Consider the following 7351-nt stretch of genomic DNA (forward strand, 5'->3'; position numbering starts at 1 on the left):
TCTCCCGAGGAAAGCTTACTGAGCCATAGGAGTTCATTAGCCCCATGCTCGTCCTGACAGCAGAGTAGAAGATAGGAAAGCTCTAAGGAGAGTTTCACATATATCTCAAGGAGTTTGTTTGGAGTTATGCAAACATGGGGACTGGTCCCTCTTCTCTCTGAGTGAGAAATAGCTGGAGCATCTGCAACACAGAGCAAGATGACACAGCAGTAGTGGGGCAGCCTACGACATCCACATTTTGTATGACAAAGATGTGTGAGTGTTTCGTGGATCAAATGGAGGCCTTGGAAGCCTCCTGTGTCATGGGAACTGCACCCCTAAGAAACTGTTGAGTAGTCAGCCAGGGGTGGGAGATGAGAGAGAGGAGAGGTCAGCCATAGAATGCACCATCCATCTCAGAAAGCCTCCGGGAGATGGGGGCCTCTGAGGAGCCCATAAAAAGTGCAGGATCAGCATTTGGATGACTGCCACACAGACTTTCACCTCACCCCAGCCCCTTTGAGAGCCCAACAATGCTGAGACCCAAGGGAAACCCAGAACAGCAGAAAGAAACGCAGAGAGGGAGTGACAGGGCAAAAGAAAGAAAAAGGAATAAATAAAGCAAAGCATACCTCACTTCTGCATTGCAGGACCCAAGCCACAAGTCAAAGTTCAGATAGAAAAAGAGGAGATACTTTAATTGTGATGTGAAATTAATGTTTTGTTCTAGACTTGATTTTAAACACTGAGGATAAAAAAATCTGTGGAATTTGTCTTCAAAGAATAGGGACAGGAAGAATTGCAGAGTACATTAGATGAGCCAATTAATGCAACAAAATAAAGAATGTTCACGTTGGGACCATTCCGAAATACATTTGTCTATTTCTCATGTCCTTTTCTCTCCTACAATATTTGAAGAGCATGGATCTGGGCAGACAGGCTGAGCAACATGGGACTGACATGAATGGCACTGAGCTGACCATCAGGCAAGGAGCCCAGACTCCAGGTGATCTAATAGAATGTATTCATGGATGGAACCAAAATTGAAAGCCTCGCAAGCAGTCTAGTGGAAGTGTCAATCCAAAGGGGACAGAGACAGAATCTAACTGGAGGGCACAGGATAAGAAATGAGAACATTGATCTGGCGGAGGTTCAAAGAGAAGACGTGAGATAGGTCATGGAGATATTTCTGGTTATTGGAGCACTGTTTCAGGCACATTTTACACTGAGTTCAACGGGCTTTACTGTTCTGAACTATGTTAGATACCACCTAGAAAACCTTCTTTCTATTTCTGGCATTGAGATTCTACCCATTCTTCTAGGATACCTATAAAGCCACCATCTTCACAAGATATGCTTACCTGCCTATTCTGTACTATCTAGCTGGAAATCATCTCTCTGCCCCTAGATTCCAATATAATGGTGATATTTTCACTTACATATAATTGTGTCCCTGTGTCTGCCAATACTGGATGTGAAAATCAGGCAAGATATCAGTTATTTATACACAGGACATATTTAGGAAGTATTTGTTAGATAAATATTGCTGTGAAAATAAATTCACAACTTAGAATAAATTTGAGCCTTAATAAGGTTTGGCTGTGTCCCCACTAAAATCTCATCTTGAATTGTAGTTCCCATAATCCCCATGTGTCAAGGGCGGGACCAGGTGGAGATAATTGAATGATTATGGTGGTTATCTCCATGCTATTCTCATGATAGTGAGTGAGTTCTCAGGGGATCTGATGGATTTATAAAGCACTTTTCCCCTTTTGCTCATTCTTCTCCTTCCTGCCACCACTTGAAAGATTCCTTGCTTCCCCTTCTGGCATGTTTTTAAGTTTCCTGAACCTGCCCCAGCCATGCTGAACTGTGAGTCAATTAAATCTCTTTCCTTTACAAATTACCCAGTCTCAGGTATGTCTTTTTATTAGCAGCGTGAGAACAGACAAATACAGTAAATTGGTACCGGATAGTGGGGTGCTGCTGTAAAGATACCCTAGAATGTGAAAGCAACTTTGGAACTGGGAAACAGCTAGAGGCTGAAACAGTTTGGAGGGCTCAGAAGAAGATAGGAAAATGTGGGAAAGTTTAAAACTTCCTAGAGACTTGGGGGGCTCAGAGACAGGAAGATGTAAGAAAATTTAGAACTTCCCAAAGACTTATTAAATGGCTTTGACCAAAATGCTAATAGTGATATGGACAAAATGTCCAGGCTGAGGTGGCCTCAGATGGAGATAAGGAACTTGTTGGGAACTGGAATAAAGGTCACTCTTGCTATACAGAGACTGGTGTTATTTTGCCCCTGCCCTAGAGATATGTGGAACTTTGTACTTGAGAGAGATGTTTTAGGCTACCTGGTAGAAGAAATTTCTAAGTGGCAAAGCATTCAAGAGGAAGCAGAGCATGAAAGTTTGGAAAACTTTCAGCCTGATCATGTGATAGAAAAGAAATTCCCATTTTCTGGGAGAAATTCAAGCCTGCTGTAGAAATTTGAATAAGTAACAAGGAGCCAAATGTTAATCACCAAGACAATGCAGGGAGTGTCTCCAGGGCATGTCAGAGGCCTTCATGGCAGCCCCTCCCATCACAGGCCTGGAGGCCTAGGAGGGAAAAATGGTTTTCTGAGCTGGGCTGAGGGCCCCCCTGCTCTACGTGGCCTTGGGACAAGGTGCCCTGCATCCCAGCTGCTTCAGCTCCAGCTGTGGCTAAAAGGGGCCAATATACAGGTCATGCCATTGCTTCAGAGGGAGCAAGCCCCAAGCCTTGGCAGCTTACATGTGGTACTGGGCCTACAGGGGCAAAGAAGTCAAGAATTGATGTTTGGAAACCTTTGCCTAGATTTTAGAGGATATATGGAAATGCCTGGATGTCCAGACAGAAGTATGCTTTAGGGCAGACCCTACTTGGATAACCTTTGCTAGGGCAGTGCTGAAGGGAAATGTGGGATCAGAACTCCACACAGAGCTCCCTTGGGACACTGTTTAGTGGAGCTGTGAGAAAACGGCCACTGTCCTCCAGACCCCAGAATGGTAGATCCATTGATAGTTTGCTCCATGCACCTGGAAAAGCCAGACACACTCAATGCCAGCCCACAAAGGCAGGTGGGAGGGGATCTGTACCCTAAAAAGCCACAGCCACAGAGTTGGAGCTGCCTAAGGGTGTGGGTGCCCACCTCTTAGAGCAACATAACCTGGATATGAGACATGGAGTCAAAGAATATTATTTTGCAGCTTTAAGATTACTGCCTTGTTGAATTTCTTGCATGGGGCCTGTAGTCTCCCTTTTTGGGCCAATTTCTCCATTTAAAATAGGTGTATTTACCCCATGCCTGTGCTCCCATTGTATCTAGGAAGTAACCAGCTTGCTTTTGATTTTACAGGCTCATAGACTGAAGGGACTTGCCTTGTCATAGATGAGACTTTGAACTTGGACTTTTGGGTTAATGCTGGAATGAATTAAGACTTTGGAGAATGGTTGGAAAGGCATGATTGTGTTTTGAAATGTGAGGACGTGCGATTTGGGAGGGGCCGGGGTGGAATGATATGGTTAGCCTTTGTGTCACCACTCAAATCTCAACTTGAATTGTAGTTCCCGCAATCCCCATGTGTCATGGGTGAGACCTGGTGGGAGGTAATTGAATCATGTGGGTGGTTACCTCCATGATGTTCTCATGATAGTGAGTGAGTTCTTAGGCAATCCGATGGTTTTGTAAGGGCCTTTTCCCCTTTTTGCTCATACTTTTCCTTCCTGCTGCCATGTGAAGAAAGACGTGTTTGCTTCCCCTTCTGCAATAATTGTAAGTTTTCTGAGGCCTCCCCAGCCATGCCAGACTATGAGTCAATTAAATCTCTTTCCTTTATAAATTACTCAGTCTCAGGTATGTCTTTATTAGCAGCATAAGAACGGACTAATACAAGCTTGATTTTTAAGTTGCAAAGGAAGTTGCAGATGAAGTTAACATCAATAAGTGGTATTTTTAAACAACCACATTTACATATTGATGTGATAAGCAGCATGCCAAATAAAGTAAATACGTTGATCTCCACTTTCTGAGAGCAACTCACAACCTTATGATTTTGTGACATCTACAAAACTCTTGACTAGAAAGACGTGGAATGCTGTGAAGCCAAAAAAATAGTTTACAAGCGGAGCAGAACATTTGATGCTGTCCAGGGGAAGATAAGATGATAGGTAGTAGTAAAATAATTGGTGGGATTATGCATAAGAAATTATCATTATTTTTTCTTTTGGAACTACCATAAAACAGATAGTATTGAACTTGCAGGCAGAAGACATACTAATCTTTTTCATGTTCTAATCTTGTAAGTGTTGAATTTAGGCAAGTCCTTAACTTCCTTGAGTTTTCTTCTTTTCCTGGAAAATGAAAGTGTTGAACTAGGTGAGTGGGCTTCAATTATTTTTAAAATCAGTAAACATTTTTCCCAAATGGTTGTAGAGAATTGAAATGTAAAAAATATTTGGATTCTATATTTTGCAATGGAAATTTTTTTTACCTGCAGAGAGGAAAATATACTTCTCAATGAATTTTCTCAGTTAATTTTTTTTTTTTTAAAAGAAGAAGATTAAGGCAAGTGTAAGGCCTAAAGTTATAGAACCCAAGGCATGGAAAGGTTCAGGACATAAGTTGGCCCACTCACCATTCTGGATTTGTAAATAACTATACTACTGTATATTCTAGGGTTCATTTTGCCTGCTGAAACTTCCTGAGCATTTTGTAAACTTTTCTTTTCCTTTTAGCTATGTATTTATATAATGCTGAAACCTTAGAGACTTAGTGTTCAAAAATGGAAATATATATGCCTTATGAGTATATATGCATTCTCAGAGATTCATATAAGCTATAAGAACAGCCAACAACTGTGTGTAGATCTACAATATAGAGGAGAAAATGAGCAAATATTATTTAAAGTTAAGACACTGTGGTTGGTCATTAGAGAAACTGAAGTGACCTCCTAGGTTACTCTCAAGGACTTTTATATTGGAAGGTAATAAGATTTTTTACACAGGGTTTTCCATGCTCCAAAATGTTTATTCCACTGTAAAACACCTCATTATTCAAAAGAAAGGGCAAATAATGTGAGAAAAAGTCTGATTTGAAAAGATGGGCCCATGCCTCCATTTGCTCAGGTTTTCAGGGAGAAGAATTTTAGAATCTTTAGAGCAGAAAAATGAACATGGACATTAATGCACTTCTCCCAAAGCAGCCATTTGGAAAATCCTAGTTTTGATTGAGTACTACCAAAGACCATGCTTCTTCCTTCACGTTATTTTTGAAACAGGATAGATCCCAGCTTTATGAAACCAAACACAGAAGAATAATACTTGTTCTCAAGCCAATTGGAGGAGGGTGTTCAAGTCATCACAAATATTATCATAAACAGAAAAATAACACTGGCAACATCATTTGATCTTTGTGCCAATGGTGAAATTAATGTCATATGCTCACCCTGATGGATCACTGAAAGCAAGTTTGCACAAAATGTGCCTAAAAGCAATGGTATCTTCTCTTACTTATATTTTCCCTTATGACAAGTTGTACAGTCCTCATAAACATGCCTGCCTCCTTGAGGATTGAGAATAGAAGTTAGGAAGCTAAAAAATTAGTTTCATCTAGAGATATTTTGTTCTTCCTTGAAAAACAAAGAGAGGAACAAGCATAAACAAAACTTTCCAGAGATATCAATATTTTCAGTAGGCAAAAGCTTCTCTCATTCTCCCTGTATTGGTCTGTTTTCCTGCTGCTGATAAAGACATACCTGAGACTGGGCAATTCACAAAAGAAAGAGGTTTAATGGACTTACAGTTCCACATAGCTGAGGAGGCTTCACAATCGTGGTGGAAGGCAAGGAGGAGCAAGTCACATCTTACATGGAGCAGCCGGGAAAGAGAGAGGATGAGTGCCAAGTGAAAGGGGTTTCCCCCTATGAAATCATCAGATCTCCTGAGACTTTATTCACCACTACCTACCACAAGAACATTATCGGAGAAACTGCCCCCATGATTCAATTATCTCTCATTGGGTCCCCCCAACAACATATGGGCATTATGGGAGTGCAATTCAAGATGAGATTTGGGTGGGGACATAGAGTCAAACCATTTGTTTCTGCCCCTGGCCCCTTCCAAATCTCATTTCCTCACATTTCAAAACACAGTCATGCCTTCCCAGCAGTCCCCCAAAGTCTTAACTCATTTTAGCATTAACTCAGAAGTCCACAGTTCAAAGTCTCATATGAGACAAGGCAAGTTCCTTTTGCTTATGAGCCTGTAAAAGCAAAAGCAAGTTAGTTACTTCCTAGATATAATGAGGGTATGGGTTTTGGATAAATATAGCCATTCAAAATGGGAGAAATTAGCCAAAACAAAGGGGCTACAGGGTCTCATACAAGTCCAAAATCCAGCAGGGCAGTCAAATCTTAAAGCTCCAAAATGATCTCCTTTGACTCCATGTCTCACATCTGGGACATGCTGATACAAGAGGTAGGTTCCCATGGTCTTGGGCAGCTCTACCTCTCTGGCTTTGCAGGGTACAGCTTCCTCCCAGCTGCTTTCACAGGCTGGCATTGAGTGTCTATAGCTTTTTCAGGCATACAGTGCAAGCAGTTAATGTATCTATCATTCTGGGGTCAGGAAGATGGTGGCCCTCTTCTCACAGCTCCACTAGGCAGTGCCCCAGTAGGGACTCTGTGTGGGGGCTCCAAGCCCACATGCCCACATTACCCTTCCGCACTCCTCTAGCAGAGGTTATCCATGAGGGCCCCACCCCTGAAGCAAAGATCTGCCTGGGCATCTAGGTGTTTCCATACAACCTCTGAAATCTAGGAGGTTCCCAAACCCCAATTTTTTACTTCTGTGCACTCACAAGCTCAAATCACATGGAAGCTACCAAGGCTTGGGGCTTGTACCCTCTGAAGCCACAGCCTGAGCTCTATGTTGACCCTTTTAGACACAGCTGGAGTGGCCAGGACATGGGACACCAAATCCCTAGGCTGCACACAGCGCGGGGACCCTGGGCCTGGCCCATGAAACCATTTTGTCCTCCTAGGCCTCCGGGCCTGTGATGAGAGGGTCTGCCATGAAGACCTCTGACATGCCCTGGAGACATTCTCCCCATTGTCTTGGGGATTAACATTTGGCTCCTTGTTACTTATGCAAATTTCTGCAGCCAGTTGAATTTCTCCTCAGAAAATTGGATTTTCTTTTCTATCACATTTTCAGGCTGCAAATTTTCCAAACTTTTATGCTCTTCTTCTCTTATAAAACTGAATGCCTTTAACAGCACCCAAGTCACCTCTTGAATGCTTTGCTGCTTAGAAATTTCTTCTGCTAGATACCGTAAATCATCTCTCTC

The sequence above is a fragment of the Macaca nemestrina genome, chromosome 11 (genome assembly GCF_043159975.1).
Source record: "Macaca nemestrina isolate mMacNem1 chromosome 11, mMacNem.hap1, whole genome shotgun sequence".
NCBI classification, from domain to species: domain Eukaryota; kingdom Metazoa; phylum Chordata; class Mammalia; order Primates; family Cercopithecidae; genus Macaca; species Macaca nemestrina.